The 21902-nt window shown below is 42.2% G+C and overlaps 1 protein-coding gene across 1 annotated transcript in view; it reads right to left on the bottom strand.

Moving 5' to 3' along the window:
- The window catches only part of PRRX2 (paired related homeobox 2), a 141797-nt gene that overhangs the window by 26049 nt on the left and 93846 nt on the right, over positions 1-21902 (bottom strand). The gene's annotated exons all lie outside the window — the stretch shown is intronic.

Raw genomic sequence — 21902 nt, 5'->3', positions numbered from 1 at the left:
TAGATAATCTAATCTAGTGCAATCCATCATTCCAATTATGTCCACCGCTCAATCCCTAAAAAAGGGAAGGCATTGTTCCCCTAAAAATTCATTGACTATATTTACTACTTAGCCAATAAACCTCTCAAAAACACCTCTAAGTGATATGAAGATCTGACATCAGACATCCACAGCCTTATTTTAGAGGAACAATGTTCTAGTGCTGTTTCCCCCCCAAGGTCAGTTGGATGGGGGGATTTACTAAAACTGGAGCACTCCGAATCCTGTGCAATTGCGCATGGTAGCCAATAAGCTTGTAACTTCATCTTGTTCAATTGAGCTTTGACAAATCCAGGAAGCTAATTTCTGACGAGCTGCTCCAGATTTTGCACTCCACTTTCAGCAAATCTCCCCTAAAGTGTCTGCAAAGGTTTCAGAGTGGAAGTAGACCTATAATTTTCCAATTTGACTGTAGTTTGCAAAATGAAGTAATAGTCATCTCATGTCTATGGCTGGCCTAATCATGAGCAACCAAGAACTATTCTTGCACTGAGCTAGAATCTGGGGCTGTAATCACCCTGATTTACAGTATTCTTTTATTTATTTCAGGTTCCTGTATAGCGCTGTCAATTTACGCAGTAGCTCACAAAAGTGAATACACCTCACATTTTTGGAAATAGTTTACCAATTAGCTTCCAGGTTTTCATGTGACAACACTGAAGAAATGACACTTTGTTATACAAACTGTACACTTCTGTATGTTCTAGCAGTGTAAATTTGCTGTCCCCTCAAAATAACTCAACAGTCAATGTCTAAATTGCTGGCAACAAAGGTGAGTACACCGCTAAGTGAAAAATGTCCATATTGGGCCCAAAGTGTCAATATTTTGTGTGGCCACCATTATTTTTTCAGCACTGCCTTAACCCTTTTGGGCATGGAGTTCACCAGAGCTTCACAGGTTGCCACTGGAGTCCTCTTCCGTTCCTCCATGACGACGTCACGGAGCTGGTGGATGTTGGAGACCTTGCTCTCCTCCACCTTTCATTTGAGGATGCCCCACAGATGCTCAACAGGGTTTAATTTCTGGAGACATGCTTGGCCAGTCCATCACCTTTACCCTCGGCTTCTTTAGCAAGGCATTGGCCCTCTTGGACGTGTTTGGGGCTGTTATGTTGGAATACTGCCCTGCGGCCCAGTCTCCAAAAGAGGGGATCATGCTCCGGTTCAGCATGTCACAGTACATGTTGGCATTCATGGTTCCCTCAATGAACTGTAGCTCCCCAGTACCGGCAGCACTCATGCAGCCCCAGACCATGACACTCCCACCACCATGCTTGACTGTAGGCAAGACGCACTTGTCTTGTCTTTGTACTCACCTGCCACCACACACGCTTGACACCATCTGAACAAAAGTTTATCATGGTCTCATCAAACCACAGAATATGGTTCTAGTAATCCATGTCCTTAGACTGCTTGTCTTCAGCAAACTGCGGGCTTTCTTGTGCATCTTTAGAAGAGGCTTCCTTCTGGGACAGCCATGCAGGCCAATTTGATGCAGTGTATGGTCTGAGCACTGACAGGCTGATTCCCACACCCCCCCACCCCTTCAACCTCTGAAGCAATGCTGGCAGCACTCATACGTCCCATTTCCCAAAGACAACTTCTGGATATGACGCTGAGCATGTACATTAAACTTCTTTGGTCAACCGTGGCAAGGCCTGTTCTGAGTGGAACCTGTCCTCTTAAACCACTGTATGGTCTTGGCCACCGTGCTGCAGCTCAGTTTCAGGGTCTTGGCAATCTTATTTTTGTTGCCAGCAGTTTAGACATTGATGGCTGTGTTGAGTTATTTTAAGGGGACAGCACATTTACACTGTTATACAAGCTGTACACTCACTACTTTACATTGTAGCAAAGTGTCATTTCTTCAGTGTTGTCACATGAAAAGATATAATAAAATATTTTCAAAAATGTGAGGGGTGTACTTTTGTGAGATACTGTATATGTAATATGGTTAAAAGAGCAGCAGTGTCTCTCCAAAGGGCTTCCTATTCACATTTTATACTCGCCTACTTTATTTTAACTAGAACAGAAATCACTGCTGTCCATGACCAGAGAGCTGTGATGTCACTGGTCTGTGACAGTGCTTAGGTCTAGCAACTAATAGCTAGACCCAAGCACTATAGGCTTTCACCTTGAATAAACTGAAACATACAAGATGAGGGAAGGTTGTAGACTGGTTGCCATGCTTTGCTGCAGTTTATAATACAGCAATGGCTGTAGCCTATTTTAGAGGAGAACTCATTGGACTGTAGGCTAAGGGGACCAGGTTTTGAAAATGAAATCCGGGGACAATTTATTTTTTTCATTGGCAAATGGCACAGAACTGCATATTACACAGCTCTGGGCACAGGACTGCATAATACAGAGCACTGGGCAGAGGACTGCATAATACACAGAGCACTGGGCACAGGACTGCATAATACATATTGCTGAATAGCAGCAGGAGTGACAGTGAGATCGTCCAGCAGGGGACGTTGGCATCCGAGCTACCAGGCGGCTTCTCAGCCAGCGTGGGATGCCCTGTCTATATAATCTGGCTCTGAGTCCAGGGACAGACTTGGTCCGGGGTTCTGTCCCTGGAAACTGGGGACGTCTGGTCACCCTATTGTAGGCAGTGCTATATTTGTCATTACTCTAAATGCTGTTGCAAACTTCACATTTCTGTTCCTTTCTATACGTATTGGCCACATCCTTCTTGTTAAAAGCTCTGTCCTCCGTTCTAGAAAACTTCTCCCATGATAACTTATTGATTAAGCAAAAGGTTGAGACACCCTTGAATTTCTGGGTCCTGGTTTCCAATCCCACCTTGGACACTATATGAGATTTTTTTTTTTTTGAATGGGTTTCTTACCACAGTCCAAAAACCTACTGGACATGTTATATAAGTTACGTTTCTTTCTCCCTGGGTTGGTTGTAGTTTGTGTGGGAGACCATGGTAGGAATATTAGACTGTAAGCTCCTTTAAGAGACGGGCTTGTTTGAAAGGATTTATGTACTTTCTATTTTGGTACTATATAAATAAATACTGGAAATAAATCAATAAAATAAATATAGGAGAAAAATGGTGTCCGCCCAAGAGAAATAGACACCTTGGCTCAGTCTTAGAATGGCAGTAGTATTGACAGCTTGGCATGGACTTGGGAAGATGGCAATATTATATTCACGTTTCCTGGAAGCCCTTCGCAAGTACCCTGCTGCAATTAGTAAAAGCAACAAAACCTACAAGTATCAATTATAAAAATGTATACAGAATATGAATACCAACTTGTTGGTTGTATTTCTACCTTGGCAGCCTTTACTATGGGAATAACAGTCTCTAGTATTTGCCTGTATGAAGTTCACTAAGTTGGGGTGGCGGAAAGTCATAAAAAAAAAAAACCTGTAGGAGTGTGATTGGAATGATTACTACGGTATGTAGAATAACGGAGTACCTGATTAGATGCAAATTGAAAGGGTGGTTTAGGTAGGTCTCCGTCAGTGGCGGCTGGTGTATTGGGGGCGCAGGGGCACTGTGCCCCCTTATCCATGTGTCCGGCCCCCTAATCTACATGCGGGGCGCTGGATGTATGGACTTCAATAGGGCTTTTTTTAGCCATGTGGCTAAAAAAAAGTGGGCTCAGGGCACCCCGAGCCCACCCAGTTGTCACACAGCTCCTCCTGGCCAATCAGGAAGCGGGTTCTGAGACCTGTTTCCCGATTGCCTGAAAGGAGAAGCCATGCCATTGGGCATGGAGGAGGGAGGAGACGGGGAAGCCACCGCCACCGCTGCCGTCGCTGATGCCCAGGCAGGGTGAGTGGTCCGGTGGTCCTGTCCTGCTGTGGTCCGGGGGTGTGCAGCCTGGTGTGGTCCGGAGGGGGGGGTATGGTGTGGTCTGTCTGCCGCCCCCCCCCCCCAGCCCATGGAGCACCAGCCGCCATTGGTCTCCGTATTATATTTTATGGTATATTTAAACCTAAGTAGCTCTAACGAGCAGGGCCTTTTAGTTCCTCCTGTATTGAATTGTTTTGTAACTGTATTGTCTTACCTCACATTGTAAAGCGCTGCACAAACTGTTGGCGCTATATAAATCCTGTATAATATAATAGTTATCAGTTGAATTAAAGCAGGCCTACTGTTGAACGAAGATACATCCCCCCTCCCATCCTGAGATTTACAGTTCTTCAATTAACAGAACATATGTATAAATACATAGAATATATATAATATATATTCATATTCTATTCCCTCAATAGGCTGACCAATCAGAATTATTATGTAAAGACCTAACCACACACAAGCCAAAAAGTAATTTTAACCAAATCAAAATTATGAACAAATCTTCCATCTGAAATATTTTTAGGGTCAACTCCCATGTCTTCACTGTGTCAGAATAGCAAAAATGGTCACATCAAGAATCCATCTATGCATTAATTTGTATCCTTTGTGGATAGAATATCTACCTGGAGTTCAGAATTAAATTCTTGCATGGTTTTCTGGTCATATGGATGGCCTGGTAGTAGGCTGCAGTGTGGACACAGGGAAGAGGAAGGTGGTCTAGAGACCCAACGGGTAAAAGATGTAACAGATGTAACATGTTGCAATGGAAACTCCAATGTCCTGTCACACGAGTTGGAAAAGCACCTATTAATCAGAATGTCAGGAGCATGCTGAAAATTTTCAAAGGCCTGTTGTTTTAATTGGTATCCTCAGCCCTGAAATGACCCATATAACACGAGCGTACCATGGACGTGGTTGTCAGTACCTCCAGCACCTCTACTACATGTTCATGCTCTTCTGAAGGACACGCAAGCACATGCTCCTTCAAAAAGTCCAACAGTTTTGAGCTGAGCTAGTGTACCGGGCTGCAAGTCAACAAGACCCATCACATAGTTACATAGTGAGGTTGAAAAAAGACATCAGTCCATCCAGTTCAACCTATGATGTGTGTGTATCACAACTAACAGATCTCTCGACAGAAACAAAGATTAGAAAAATGCATGAACTTTATTCTATTTTTTTGTCCATGTATTTGTAAAGAAGCTAATGACAGACCATAATCTAAAGAAAAATAAAAAAATGGCCTTTTAAAATAAAATGGATTGTTGGAACATCATGCCAAGAGATGCCCTGCTAATTAATAAGATTATAAATGTGTAGCACTGCCCCCTTGAAGGCTGCCAGATGTCACACTTATTTGTCCCCCTGAGTTACCATTGGCAACCTTGACCTGCATAGTGTCTTTTGCTTCTTGGCTCGTCCAATATTCAGTCCAGGGGTATCTAGTTTGTGTTTATAAATTAGGGTTGGGAGAAGGGAATAGTGGGATACTCTGAATTATGCACAATATTGGAGTACTTCTATCTCTCGGTACAGCCAGGCTGTTGATCCACCTTGCCACTGAGGTGGATTTAACTTGAAGTCTTTCCTAAGATGACTTGATGAACTAAGGTGATCTTCAGGACACTCTCCTCAGTATCCTTTCTCAACTGTTGACACCCGTCCACTGACTATCCTACTCTTGGTTTGGCCCCCCTCAGGTCAGGTCCCTTGACACAAGACCCTGTACTCACTATACTATTTTTCTAGGGTCTCCAGTGTCTACCCCTCAGCCAGCTCCCCTGGCCCTCTGGGTTCAGCTCCGTTCCTCTGGCCCTCAGGACGACCTCCTGAGGCCACGTGCCACTGCTACAAAGGAAGAGGCAGACTCAACCCTCCCTCCACGACTCCAGCCAAAGACCCTGCAGCAAATGTGCTCCTGGCTTTTATACAGTATCCTAGAATTCCCCTGCCAATCACCAAGAGTGTGTCAAAGCCCATGCATCCATTTGTCGGGTTTCCTCCCACTGTCCAACATGCCTCCCTATTGGACCAGTGTGAAACACTCTAGACATAATGAATCGCATACTGAGAAGACCTCACTAACAGATCCTGCTCCCTAATAGGCAGATAGCAATATAGATTTGCCTGCTGCTACTCTAATAGGCAGACAGAGCCAAAAACTAGACTATCGCACTAGCACCTTCCTAGGAGGGTGCTTCAAGTGCTTACATTTTAATGGAATGGAAAACCTAAAAATATGCCAAACTACCAAATGGAAATGGTAAAATAGGTTGAATTTTGACATGAGAAACCAACAAACCAACCATCTTCGACCTTTAAAACAGACCCCAGTTATTTGCCTTGGTTTCTTACGGACCCCTCGCTTCAAATGTGATCCTTTTTTAAGAATTACAAAAAGATACAACATCCAATGAGTTCACCATCAAACCCTAAAAGGAAATATCCAGATGACTTCCTCCCCTGAGAGGAAGAAATACAAAATCCACTGTTACATGTTTGGTATAAAAAGATTGTTTGGCATTGGCAATATTGGCGAAAGAGAACAAAACTTCAGTGTGTGTGGCCTCGGAGCTTTGGGTTAACAAATATTAGTTTAAAGCAAGAGCCGACAGGGCTGTCCTTAAAAAAACATCTCATTAAAGCGATCCGTTTCCTAACTATACCCACTAGCCTATGTGTGGAAGTATAAAGTGTGTATATATACACACCACACAATAAAATCAAACCACAAAGCAATAATATGCACTTTCCCGACTAGGGTCAGATAAACATAGTGGAGCTGATCTATACAGATTGACGAAACGGGAAGTTGAGTTCAACTTTAAATTGTCCTTTTTCAAGTATAGGTTGGAGTAAATTAAAGATAATTTTGGATTGAGTACTTTGGTAATCACTTTACTATTCAACATAATGGGAGTTCAAATGTTTAGAAAAAAAAAACACAAAAAACTGGATGGTAGAAAAAAGGTGCCTAAGCGTTAAATTGGCTGTTGGGGAGAATTATGTAATTGGTTATTGACAGATGCTAGGTGGTTGCTACAGGCATCCAGAAGCCTATATTAAGATGTTCTCCCTCGCCTCGACTACTGCAACTCCCTCCATTGGATTACCATTACATAGACTCATCCACCTTACCAACCATTCAGTGTCCTCCACCCCTCTCTCCCAATCCCTTCACTGGCTTCTATTCCCCCAACAAATAAAATTCAAAGTACTAACGATAGTTTACAAAGCCAACCACAACTCTGCCTCCAGCTACATCACTAACCTGAACTCAAAATATCAACCAAGCCGCTCTCTTCGGTCCTCCCAAGACCTCCTGCTCTCAACCAATCCACTCTCTTCGGTCTTTCCAAGACCTCCTGCTCTCAACCAATCCACTCTCTTCGGTCTTTCCAAGACCTCCTGCTCTCAACCAAGCCGCTCTCTTCGGTCCTCCCAAGACCTCCTGCTCTCAACCAAGCTGTTCTCTTCAGTCCTCCCAAGACCTCCTGCTCTCAACAAGTAACTCATCAGTCCTTACAAGGCCTCCTGCTCTCAACCAAGTCGCTCTCTTCGGTCCTCCCAAGATCTCCTGCTCTCAACCAAGCCGCTCTCTTCGGTCCTCCCAAGACCTCCTGCTCTCAACCAAGCCGCTCTCTTCGGTCCTCCCAAGACCACCTGCTTTCAACCAAGCCGCTCTCTTCGGTCCTCCCAAAACCACCTGCTCTCAACCAAGCCGCTCTCTTCGGTCCTCCCTAGACCTCCTCTCAACCAAGCCGCTCTCGTCGGTCCTCCCAAGACCTCCTGCTCTCAACCAAGCCGCTCTCTTCGGTCCTCCCAAGACCTCCTGCTCTCACAAGCCGCTCTCTTCGATCCTCCCCAGACCACCTGTTCTCAAACAAAGCCTCTCCAGTCCTCCCAAGATCTCCTGCTCTCAAACAAAGCCGCTCTCTTCGGTCCTCCCAAGACCTCCTGCTCTCAACCAAGCCGCTCTCTTCGGTCCTCCCAAGACCACCTGCTCTCAGCCAAGCCGCTCTTCGGTCCTCCTGCTCTCAACCAAGCCGCTCTCTTTGGTCCTCCCAAGACCTCCTGCTCTCACAAGCCGCTCTCTTCGATCCTCCCCAGACCACCTGCTCTCAAACAAAGCCTCTCTTCAGTCCTCCCAAGACCTCCTGCTCTCAACCAAGCCACTCTCTAAGGCCCTTCCCAAGATCTCCTGCTCTCAACCAAGCCGCTCTCTTCGGTCCTCCCAAGACCACCTGCTCTCAAACAAAGCCGCTCTCTTCGGTCCTCCCAAGACCTCCTGCTCTCAACCAAGCCGCTCTCTTCGGTCCTCCCAAGACCACCTGCTCTCAGCCAAGCCTCTCTCTTCGGTCCTCCCAAGACCTCCTGCTCTCAGCCAAGCTGCTCTCTTCAGTCCTCCCTAGACCTCATGCTCTCAACCAAGCCACTCTCTTCGGTCCTCCCAAAACCACCTGCTCTCAACCAAGCTGCTCTCTTCGGTCCTCCCTAGACCTCCTCTCAACCAAGCCGCTCTCTTCGGGCCTCCCAAGACCTCCTGCTCTCTAGGTTCCTTGTCACCTCCTCCCGTGCTCACCTCCAGGATTTCTCCAGAGCTTCTCCCATCCTTTGGAACTCTCTATCCCAATCTGTCCAACTGTCCCCTAATCTATCCATCTTTAGCCAATCCCTGAAAACCCTCCTCTTTAAAGAAGTCTACCCGGCTACTAAATAATACTGTTTCACTTTCTCAATCAGCTCACCCCCCACAGCTATTACCTTTTGTATCAATGGACCCTCCCTTTTTAGATTGTAAGCTCTAACGATCAGGGCCCTCTGATTCCTTTTGTACCAAATTGTAATGTAACTGCAATGTCTGCCTTTATTTTTTTAAACGCTGGGCAAACTGGCGCTATATAAATCCTGTATGGCGCTGTATAAATCCTGTATAATAATAAAATGTTCTATCTACCATAACCATGTTTAATAATTTTATTCAAAACCGAAATCTGGAAACCTTTTTTAGTCTGGTTTCGATTGTCCTAATGCCATTTATAGTAATTCCAGATACGAAAAAAGGACATATGAGGGCTGTACCTGAAGTAACTATTTTATTAACTTACATGGGTCATTCAAATTTCACATGTTGGGGTAACTCTTCTTCTTTTATTGCAGGTAAATAATGGATTCCAAGCAGAAGCAATGTGCCATCACTCAGTTCTTGGAGGGGCGTGCAGGCTGTCCCAACATCCACATAAGGCGAAAAAATGCTTATGGAGATGACACCATTGACAAGAGCAATGCCTTCATCAAGAGCTCAATGTCACCATTGAAGTCCATTATTTACATGCAATGAAGAGTTATTTTAGAGGAAAAAGTTACTCTTCCAACATGTGAATTTTGAAATACCTGTGTAAGTTAATACAAAATTCATGCCCGAATGTTGGCAATAGGAGACCAACTAGTTCTAGTCTTTATGGTTACTTGTGAAAAGAATATTCGAAACTATACAAAATTAGAAACTATACAAAATATATTGAACCCAAGTCTATTGGACTTCCACAATCCAATTACATTATCTGAAATAACGGTTACCTACTCGCGTGTGTTCAACAGGATTTGCACAGGTTCTCTTGTTTTGTACTTTCCGGCCACGAGAGAGTTTTTTCAATAAAAATACCCCCGGGACAGTCAGGGCTAGTTTATTCCACAATGGATAGCCTCTGTACTGTCCCGGGTCGCACTTACCTTTTAGAAGAAATACTTACCTTGAAAATTTCTTCTCCAGCGCTGCCATCTCGGATGTGGGCAGCTGAAGCCAGCGCGTCCTCTTCTGCGTCCTCTCCTCCCAGAATGCACCGGCCCCGATCGTCACTTCTGGTGCTTGCACGTCATCCCTCCACAGCTTCTGGGCATGCCCAGAAGCGGTTTAGCAGGGAATGACGCGGCCGCACCAGAAGTGACGAGCGGGGGCCGGTGTCGGCGCATTGATTCCTGGGAGCGATGACGTTCAGCTCCCAGGAATCAATGCAAAGAGGAAGTGACGTCGCGGGCCGCAGAGGGAGGAAGTGGAAGAAAGGAGTATTTTTCTACAATAACAAGGTAACTAAACAAAAAAAAAATCGTAACCATCCATTTATTTTTCAGGTGACGAAAAGCAAGCGGATGGCCCAAAATCGACTGTCGATTTTGTGGCCGGCACTCTGCTTTAACTTTGAAATCTAATAAAAAAGAAAATGTATATAATAAAAAAAAAACTAAATAAAAATATAAGCTCACTTTTGCATCACTTTCAGTACCGCCCTCTTATATTTAAAGAGGAACTGCAGTCTGCTCACATAATTTTAATGAACATTTTTGCCATTCTGAAGCTTACCTCCAATCACTCCGCATATTTTATATATACTGTGATTCTGTAATTGCCAAATATGCTGCAGAAATCTCCCTCCACTAAGTCTGGCAGCAGCCATTTTAACTGTGGGCAGCTGAAGCTGCTGCCTGTTCACTTCCTGTATTTAGAGGCGCACACGCAGATGCATGCACGCACAGATGGACGCACACGGACACACAAGCACATGCGCACGCACATGCGCACGCACATGCGCACACACATGCACACACATTCAATTAAATTTAAAGTTTCGTGAACAGAATAAAACTAGATATATTATATAGGCTTCGACGGCTAGATGTCTGCATATCCACATAATTTGTCACCCTTTGCAGTTATTTCCTTATTCTTTATTAAGAGGACTCCATCAGATGTGACACCATTATTTGGCTGCTGTAATGGCTGGTTCGACTTGTCAGCATACAAATAATAAAATATTTGTTTTTTTGGATAAGGTTTTTTATTTTTTTAAAAAAACCTTACAGCTATTCCACCACCAAAAAGACTGCACATTGTAATTCTGCTCTTGGGCAAAAATATATATGGTTATACATAACATGTCAAATAAAAAATGAACAGTAAACAAAATGATTTACAATTGCCACCAGGGAATACTATACATTTTAATTTATTTTACATGTAAAAATATATATTGTACTAAAATGCATTTTACCCAACTTATTAAAATTAAAAGCAAAATAAAAATGTAAAAAAAATATAGAAAAAAAGTAATTGTAGCTTTTTAACACCAGAGAATATTGTACATTGTGCTATCAAAATATTTAGCAAATTTATAGATTAACCAAGCTACCTTTTCACATTGCTACACTTCCTGACCACACCTGTATTAAACAAGTCCCCCACTATGCTGTAATGCAGCTGTAGGGAAAACAGGAATACCACAGACTAATTTTACCTCCACAGGCTATTTGTCAAATTTTAAAAATGGAGAAAATGGGCTGAAAAAAAAAAGGCTAATGTACTTTAAATTCATACATTTGTTAGCAATTTCTTTAGCATGACGCAATGGTATAATTGCAAGAGCTTTTAAAATGAGCAATTTTTTTTGTAACACTATTTCTTTTTTTTTTTTTTTAAATGACAGCTGCTCTTTATACCCAGATAATTGGGTCTCACACCAAATAAATTTTTTTTACTTGTACTTAAAGTCTAAGTATTGGTGGCCATTCTTTTACTGTTTGGTTTTTATTTTAAGCAAGATGCTAGATAATTGGGTGTTAGACCAATTTTTTTTTTTTTTTTTACATGCAGAAAAAGTGCATTTGGATAATGGGTATTCATTTGCTATTCTTTATCTGGTTCATTAAATTTAAAAAATGTTGGTGGCCTCTTACTATTTTTTTTTTTTTTGCAAGATGCTGAATAATTTGGTCTTACACCCAAATTTATTTTTTCCTTGTGCTTAAAGTCTAGGTATTGGTGGCCATTCTTTTACTATTTGGATTTTTTTTTTTTTTTGCAAGATGCTGAATAATTGGGTCTTACAACAAATACAATTTTTTCCTCATGCTTAGTCTTATTGGTGGCCATTCTTTTACTGTTTGATTTTTATTTTAAGCAAGATGCTAGATAATTGGGTCTTAATCCCTTTTTTTTACATGAAGAAAAAAAATAAGGTGCATTTGGATAATTTGCTATTTATCTGGTTCATTAAATTTAAAAAAGCATATGTTTGTGGCCTCTTTTTTACTATTTTTCGCAAAATGCTGAATTGGGTCTTACACCAAATACATTTTTTTTTTCCTTGTTCTTAGTCTTATTGGTGGCCATTTTTTTACTATTTGATTTATATTTTAAGCAAGAGGCTAGATAATTGGGTCTTTCCCCAATTTTCTTTTTACATGAAGAAAAAAAGTGCATTTGGATAATAGGTTTTCATTTGCTATTTTATCTGGTTCATTAAATTTTAAAAGTTTAGTGAACAGAAAAACTAAATTACAGTAAAACCTTGGTTTGAGAGTAACTTGGTTTGAGAGCGCTTTGCAAGACAAGCAAATTTTTTAAATAAGCTTTGACTTGATATACAAGCAATGTCTTGATATACAAGTAGCGTCATGTATAAAAAAGAAGAGAGGAGCCTCTTAAGTGTAGCAATATGGTTACATTTAATGAAGGTTCAATATTTAGCAAATCACATGGTTGATGATTAAAACAGGCACATCTAAGTATGCAGGCATCTGGGGTAAAGCTGTCCACATAGACCATCCTCTGCACAGCCATCTTCATCATCCCTTCCCCGCTGCACTCCACGAGTGATTCAAAGCCTCACTTTCAGATCACTCTACTGCAGGCTATTCTTCCCGGTGAGGATTGCAGACTGACAGTGGTGAGAGTCGGTGGTTCAGAAGATGGTCTATGTGGACAGCTTTACCCAGGATGCCTGCATACTTAGGTGTGCCTATTTTAATTATCAACCATGTGAGTTGCTAAATGTTGAACCTTCATTAAATGTAACCAAAGTGCTACAATTAGAGGCGCCTCTCATCTCTCTTATATTCTGTAGCTCTGCTAGATTTTGCTTCTAATCCCCTTGGGAAGGCTGCATATTGTGGATGGACATTTTATGGTTATACAACCTATCACATTGCTATAATCTTTGTATATAGACTATAAACTGAAGGACTTGTGGAACGAATCATCTGAGTTTCCATTATTTCTTATGGGGAAATTTGCTTTGATATAAGAGTGCTTTGGATTACAAGCATGTTTCCAGAACGAATTATGCTCGCAATCCAAGGTTTTACTGTATATTTTATATAGGCTTCAATGGCTAGATGTCTGCATACCCACATAATTTGTCACCCTGTCCTCTTTGGTGGCCTCTTTTACTATTTGTATTTTTTGCAAGATGCTGAATAATTGGGGCTTAAACCAAAACATTTTTTCCCTTGTGCTTAGTCTTATTGGTGGCCATTCTTTTACGATTTGATTTTTATTTTAACCACTTAAGCCCCGGAAGATTTTACCCCCATTCCGACCAGGGGGTATTTTGCAATTCGGCACTGCGTGACTTTAACGGACAAGTGCGCGGTCGTGCGACACTGTACCTAAACGAATTTGGCGTCCTTTTTTTCCCACAAACAGAGCTTTCTTTTGGTGGTATTTGATCACCTGTGCGATTTTTTGATCACGCGCTATAAACAAAAAAAGAGCGTCAATTTTGCAAAAATAGCAATATTTTTCACATTTTTTTATATGAAATTCCCCCAAAAAAAATGTAAAAATCAAAATTTTTTAACATTTTCGGCAATTTGTTTTATGCTACCTATGTTTGGTAAAAAAAATCGCAAAAAGCGTATTTTGATTGGTTTGCGCAAAAGTTATCGCAGGACAGATCGGACCCTTGACTGACATTTTTGACACTTTTGGGGTTACCAGTGACATTTCTACAGTAATCAGTGCTATATATATGCACTGTTACTGTAAAAATACACTGGTAGTGAAGGGGTTAACTTTATTTGGGAGGGAGGGGCTGTGTGTGTGTCCCTAGGGGCGTGCTTTCTACTGTGATTGGCTGTGGCTTCAGCTGTAAGGACACTGATCAACGGATCTACATAGTAGATCCATGTGATCAGTGTCTTTGCAGCGAGGAGAATGACAGGCAGCTTGTTTACACAAGCTGCCTGACATTCTCCCTCTCCCCCGCCGATCGCCGAGTGACCGGCGGACATCGGGTCCGCTGGTCACACGCGCGGGGGGGGTCCGTGACCACGCGGGAGCGCGCCTCCGGGGGCGAGCGCTCGCTCCCTAGACCCTCACAAGCAAGCAACGTAGCCCTACGTTAGTTTGCCTGTGAGGGGCTGACCGCCGACGTAGATAGTCGTGCGGCGGTCGGCAAGTGGTTAAGCAAGATGCTCGATAATTGGGTCCTAGGCCTCTTTCACATGGCAGCTCCGTTTTTTTATTCTGTTGCGGCACTTTGTTTTGTTTTTTTTTACACGGATGACACTTGTTTCATCCGCTTCGTATGTCCGCATATCATCCCATCCGTCTGCGGATGATTTACGGACATAATGTGTAATTGGGGATTGCGGATGTCAGCGGATGACACCACTGACATCCGATTTTGCATCCGTTCCGTTTTATAAACGGAAGAAAAATGGGGTTCTGTTCCGTTCCAAAAAACGGAACTGATAGAGGACGAAAATCGGGATGTCAGCGGATGGTCATCCACTGACATTCGCAATCCCATTGACAAGCATTATGTCAGTTTTTCCTCCGCAAAAAAATGGGATGAAATACGGGCATATGGAGCGCTCGTGTGAAAGAGCCCCTACACCATATTTTTTTTAAATGAAGAAAAAATGAATAAAAAGGTTCATTTGAATAGATATTTATTTGCTATTTATCTGGTTCATTCAATTAAAAGTAAATGTTGGTGGCCTTTTACTATTTTGATTGTTTTTTCGCAAGATGCTGAATTGGGTCTTACACAAAATACATGTTTTTCCCCTTGTGCTTAAGTCTTTAGGTATTGGTGGCCATTCTTTTACTATTTTATTTTTATTTTAAAATGCTTAAAAGATAATGCTAGATAATTGGGTCTTACGCTATTTTTTTTTTTTTTACATGAAGAAAAAATAAAAAAAGGTGCATTTGGATAAAAGGTATTTGCTATTCTTTATCTGGTTCATTAAATTTTTTAAAAAAATTTTTAGTTAACCGAATAACTAGATTATATTTTATATAGGCTTCAATGGCTAGATGTCTGCATATCCACATAATTTTTTTAAAAAAGTTTAGTTACCGAATAACTAGATTATATTTTATATAGGCTTCAATGGCTCGATGTCTGCATATCCACATAATTTGTCACCCTGTCCTCTTTGGTGGCCTCTTTTACTATTTTGTATTTTTTGCAAGATGCTGAATAATCTTACACCAAATACATTGTTTTCCTTGTGCCTAAAGTCTTTGTATTGGAGGCCATTCTTTTACTATTTTATTACACAGGATTTATATAGCGCCAACAGTTTGCACAGCGCTTTACAATGTGAGGGAAGACATTACAATTACAATACAATTCAATACAGGAGGAATCAGAGGGCCCTGCTCGTAAGAGCTTACAATCTAGAAGGGAGGGTCAAGTAAAAACATAAATCTTTCCCTTAGTAAACGCAATTACTTTTGCGCAAACCAATCAAAATACGATTTTTTTTTTTGATTTTTTTTTACCAAACATATGTAGCAGAAAACAAATTGGCCAAAAATGTTAAAAAATTTTGATTTTTACATTTTTTTTTTGGGCAATTTCATATAAAAAAATGTGAAAAATATTATTTTTGCAAAATTTACACTTTTTTTGTTTATAGCGCATGATCAAAAAATCGCACAGGCGATCAAATACCACCAAAAGAAAGCTCTGTTTGTGGGGAAAAAAAGGACGTCAAATTCGTTTAGGTACAGCGTCGCACGACCACACAATTGTCCGTTAAAGTCACGCAGTAAAAAATTGCAAAAAAAAAACCCTGGTCAGGAAGGGGGTAAAATCTTCTGGGGCTTAAGTGGTTAAGCAAGATGCTAGATAATTGGGTCTTAACCAATTCTTTTTTTTTTTTTTTTACATGAAGAAAAAATAAAAATAAAAAAAATGGTGCATTTGAATGTTTTTTCCCATGCAAAATAAGCAAAATTAAATGTTTCCTTTGGAAAATAAATATTCACTATTTTTTACTGTTTAGCTAGCTTTTTAAATGTAAAAAGTTTATTGTAGTTTATAAATGTAAAAAAAAAATTAAAAAAATTGGGAAACCTTTTGAAAATCCGTGGTCGAAAGGGTTAAAATGAAGGTGTAAAACTTTCTGTACCTATAGAATGCTACGGGGAAGCAGCGTATGCGAGATTTTGGTGTATAAACCGGTAATACCTTGAAAGTGTAGCTATTCGAGGCGGCTATGTTAACACTTGAACTCAATAAATAATAGCTAATCCTTAGGAATTATCACTTCAGTACAACACTCTAGCGAGGCGGCCTGTGGAATAACTGTGACATGGAGTCCCTGTACAGGGGCTTAGGGCAATACAATATGGAAGAAGGGGTTACACATACCATTTAAAGCTCTTTAAGGCATACTTTTTGTCCTGGGAGAGAGCAAAAAAGGGAAAAAAAGAAGAAAAAAAGATAAATCTTCTCCAAATATATAAATAAACAGAGGCCTCGCTGAGCTATGGGAGTGTATTTCATTGTTTATTATTCTGTCAGAGGTGATGAGGGTATAATGCGTCCTTTCGGTAGCCCCCCCACCTCTTTCCCCGTCACCAGATCAGCCATTTAATTAATTAACAGCTCTGCTGGAAAATAAACTGGAAATTCGATCGGGGACGATGACAGGTGAGGAAAAATAAGCTAATTCAAATCCTTCCCTCCGTGGGTTTTACAAATTAACACTGCAGAGCTCGGAGGTGAGGAAAGAATAAGAGCAGGGAGGTGACCACGTCGCTGAACGTTGGTGACAAACAGCAACAAGGTGAAGGGTGATCGCTCTCCCGGCGGAGTATAAATGGTTACGGTTGAGAAATGTGGGTGTTCCAAAAAAATCCTATCAGACTGTCTGGCACCCAAGGGTGCCCCAATATGCCAATCTACAGCAGCTGGACAATATGGAGAAACGATAAATGAAAAGGATCATCTCAACATCTGTCAAACATAGCTGGGTCATGTGGCTTCTCATGAACCGTAACAAAGTCCTGGTTTACACAGAAGGCTAAATGGAATGATTGATGGATGGGGTCTGTAGGAGTGTAGTGAGGACATGTGTACAGAGTTGACACCTTGTGGTGTCCCAGTCTACATCCTATATGTAGCATTTGGGCTGTGGTGGCCCATTATTTAATTTGGGCTGCGGCGGCCCCCTTCGCTAACATGGGCTGCGGCGGCCCCTTCGCTAACATGGGCTGCGGCGGCCCCTTCGCTAACATGGGCTGCGGCGGCCCCTTCGCTAACTTGGGCTGCGGCGGCCCCTTCGCTAACTTGGGCTGCGGCGGCCCCTTCGCTAACATGGGCTGCGGCGGCCCCTTCGCTAACATGGGCTGTGGCGGCCCCTTCGCTAACATGGGCTGTGGCGGCCCCTTCGCTAACATGGGCTGCGGCGGCCCCCTTCGCTAACTTGGGCTGCGGCGGCCCCCTTCGCTAACTTGGGCTGCGGCGGCCCCCTTCGCTAACTTGGGCTGCGGCGGCCCCCTTCGCTAACTTGGGCTGCGGCGGCCCCCTTCGCTAAACTTGGGCTGCGGCGGCCCCCTTCGCTAAACTTGGGCTGCGGCGGCCCCCTTCGCTAAACTTGGGCTGCGGCGGCCCCCTTCGCTAAACTTGGGCTGCGGCGGCCCCCTTCGCTAAACTTGGGCTGCGGCGGCCCCCTTCGCTAAACTTGGGCTGCGGCGGCCCCCTTCGCTAAACTTGGGCTGCGGCGGCCCCCTTCGCTACAATTCTTCTGTACAAGAATTTGACCATGGACAGAATGCCACGAAATGCAACACTGAGTTGGATGCTTCTCTGTACTCACTGCCTATGTGAACCTATCCGATCCTCAAAAAATGGGGTTGGTTTACCAAAGGAGTAGAAACTTCACTACTGCAAAGTAATTTACTGAGCTCTGTAAATAAGGTGAAGCTTTGACCACTGTAGCACTAAGGTCACCAATCATGGCACTTCCTGCATAGTTTGTATGTTCTCCTTGTGCTTGTGAGTTTCCACACTCAAGACATGTTGGTAAGTTAATGGGCCCCTGTTTAAACTGTTAGGGACCTTAGACTGTAAGCTCCTTTAAGGCAGGGACTGATGTGAATGTACAATATATATGTAAAGCACTGCGTAAATTGTCAACGCTATATAAAATGGCAAAAGTAAATGAAATGGGAAATCAACCCCCCCCCCAAAAAAAAAACGGATTTTTGCTTGCATAATCTAAATCAGAGGTCTCAAACTTTCTATGCAGATGGCCAGTTTACTGTCCCTTAGACTTTAGGGGGGCCGGACTGTGGCCAGTGGTAGTTGACATTGTCCTGGCATCAGAGTAAACGGTGCCCCATCTTTGGGGATGAATAATGCTCCATGGTTGGTGTCCGTGTGAGAAAAAGTACCCCATTGTTGGTGTCAGCTGAAGGAATTCTACCCCATGGTTGGTGTCAGTAGGATGAATAGTGCTCCATGGTTGGTGTCCATGTGAGAAAGTTGGAGGCATTATGCCTCATGGTTGGTGTCAGTGGGATGGATAGTGCTCCACGGTTGGTGTCCATGTGCCAAAAAGTACCCCATTGGTGTCAGTTGGAGCAATTATGCCTTTATAGTTGGCGTCAGTGGGATGGATAGTGCTCCATGGTTTGTGAATGAGAAAAAGTACCCTATTGTTGGTGTTGGTGTCAGTTGGAGGAATTATGCTCCCAAGGTTTGGGTCAGTGGGATGGATAGTGCTCCATGGTTCGTGTCTGAGAAAAAGTACCCTATTGTTGGTGTTGGTGTCAGTTGGAGGAATTATGCTCCAAGGTTTGTGTCAGTGGGATGGATAGTGCTCCATGGTTGGTGTCCATGTTTGCAGTACCCCATTGTTGGTGTTGGTGTCAGTTGGAGGAATTATGCCCTAAGGTTGGTGTCAGTGAGAGGAATAATATCTTGTATCAGGAGGGGTGCCCCAAGGGTTCAATAAAGGCAAGCAAAGGGGCCACATCTGGCTCCTGGACCACAGTTTGGAGACCACTGATCTAAGTGAACACATTCCATTTTCTTAGTAAATCAAACCCACTTGCCAGACATTTTCACGTCTATTGATCTATCCTTTTACATTAATGTCAGGAAGATGTGTGCACATGAGCACTAAACAAAACATTCACTGTGGTGGGACGGTGAAAGTTTCTTGCAGACAGTGTCACTATTTGTTAATGGTCCTGATTTGTCATTGTTTCTATTGGGCCTGCTTCACCATAATAGATTCATTTAGTAGAAGGGGTTTGGATGAGATTCCCCATCCAGAATATTCATATACAAACCTGTTTCTTGTGCAAATTGTGTGACCATGCCTAGGGCTTATATGGACCTAATTCATTGGGATTTTTGTGGGATGTGGTGCCGGACACCCCTAAATCCCTCTACCTTCAGAAGCTGCAAGAGAATCCCAGGGGGCAACAGTTGGAGGTTATGAACCATCTGCTCCTGCTGCTGCTTTTACCCTTGTATTTAGCTACAAGGCCGCTTTCCTGCTCAACTCCAAACTAGATGCATAAATGTCAACTGTTTTATCCACAAAAACTATGTGCAATTTGAGCCAGTCAAGTGATTTTGATCCCCCCCCTCCCCTTATGATGCACATTGCACAGCCGGATCTTAAACCCTCTGCAGAATACACTCCAGTTGATGAATACAGCCTGGTCCAAGACCTTCTCTATTGTTGGGCCATAAAGGAGCAAAAGCAAACTGATGAGGTCCTCTCTCTCTCCTTTCATCTGGTAAGCATTTTCACAAACATGATTGACAGCACTAAGCAAAGCAATAAGATCCAGATTAGGTTGAGTTCATATTCCCATCACACACCTTCCTGGTATAGGCACATATGTTGTGGGTGCTGAAGTGATCACCTGCTGGACAGTGGATCTACCACAGGTACATACATATTAGCCAGCACACCATGGATCTTGCGAAAGCAGTCCAAAGAAACGTTTTATTGCAGAACGGATCACATCAGAAAGTGCAACGTTTCGGAGTCACGTAGGACCCCTTCGTCACATGCCTGACAAAGGGGTCCTGCGTGACTCCGAAACGTTGCACTGTTTCTGATGTGATCCTTTCTGAAATAAAACGTTTCTTTGGACTGCTTTTGCAAGATACATGGTGTGCTGGCCAATATGTATGTACCAAGATCCAGATTGGTTCTGAGCCCTGTTGTGCTGGTGATTGAAGGAGACCACCAGGATCCCTGACGTCAGATGCTGACGAAACGCATTGCGTTCCTGCTAATTATACATGTCTTATTTGATCGTTTCCCCTGTAAATGGAATTTTGTGTGTAGTTTAATAAATCTTATCTACTGCATTACAAGAGGCCTCTGCTTTTCCTTTCCTATATAAATTCATATTTGGAATCATGAGGATTCATTAAATACTGGTGGCTGTTGCGATGAACCTCTGTGCCCGGTATAAGGACCATTGAGAGTGGTATCCCCAATTTGCATCTGGTATAAGGACTATTGACTAGTATCCCCAATTTGCCTTTTATGACTACCTGTAATATGGGGGTCATACGGTTCTGGTGAGTAGGATGTGTGCTTTAATGTTGGTGAAAAGACACGGAATATTCACTTATTTATGTTGGACTTTATAATAGGATTTACACTTGGTTGGAGACACCTGGTGGTGGTTTATAGACATTGCACATATATATTTTATTATAGTTATACAGGATTTATATAGCGCCAACTGTTTGCGTTTGGATTATATATATATATATATATATATATATATATATATATATGTGTGTGTATATGTGTGTGTGTATAATATATATATATATATATATGTGTATATGTGTGTATATATATATATATATATATATATATATATATATATATATATGTATATATATATGTATGTTTTAGATAGATTTTGACTTTGGTATTGCACTTGTATTTAGACTTTGATTTCTATATATTTTGTACACATGTTCAGGTGTTTAAGGGAGCACGGTTATTAACCACTTCCATACCAGGCGAATTATGGCACTCCGCTCTTACATGTAAAAATCATAATTTATTTTGCTAGAAAATTACTCAGAACCCCTAAATTTGGGGGTTCTAAGTAAAATGTTTTTTAGCAGAGACCCAAGGGAATAAAATGGCGATCAATGAAACTTTGTCGCACAGTATTTGCGCAGCAATTTTTCAAATGTGTTTTTTTGGCGAAAAGTTTTCATTTATTAAAAAAAAAGAAACTAAAGTTAGCCCAATTTTTTTGCATAACGTGAAAGATGTTACGCCGAGTAAATAGCTACCTAACATGTCACACTGAAATTGCGCACACACGTGTAATGGCGCCAAACGTTGGTACTTAGGCAACGCTTTAAACATTGTTACAGGTTACCAGTTTAGAGTTAGAGGTTTAGGGCTAGAATTGTTGCTTTCGCTATGTCTGTGGCGAAACCTCGCATTTGTGGATTAATCGCTGTTTACATATGTGGCCGCGACGTATGTATGCGTTCACTTCTGCGTGACACGCAGGGATGGGGGCACCTAATTTTTTTTTAAACTTTCCTTTAAAGGGTAACACAACTTTCATGGGGGTAAAAAATAGCAAATCAAGGAAAAATATATATATATATAGCGTATACAATTGCGACACAAATCCTATTGTAATTGAATGTTATTAAAAATTACCTTTCCTTTTCAATCTGCAGCTGCTGTAATTTTCTGAAAACGCAAAACAATATGGCCGCCTGGAGCCCATCGGCGGATCGATTCCCGCTGAGCAAATGGGAGTCCGCCGGGCGGAAAGCCCGTGTGAAAGGACCCTAAAAAAACGAACGCAGCCTCCACATCTTAGTGCTGGTAAGCAGCAACAAATTATTTTTTCGTGGGTTTAGACAGACAAATTCAACAGCAGATAAAATATCTAGCATATAGGATTTTACTTTGTATTTCCTTATCAATAATTATCAAAGTGAAAACA

The sequence above is a fragment of the Pelophylax lessonae genome (assembly GCF_965119305.1).
Source record: "Pelophylax lessonae genome assembly, chromosome: 7".
Lineage (NCBI taxonomy): Eukaryota > Metazoa > Chordata > Amphibia > Anura > Ranidae > Pelophylax > Pelophylax lessonae.
This window is presented reverse-complemented; position numbering and strand designations above follow the sequence as displayed.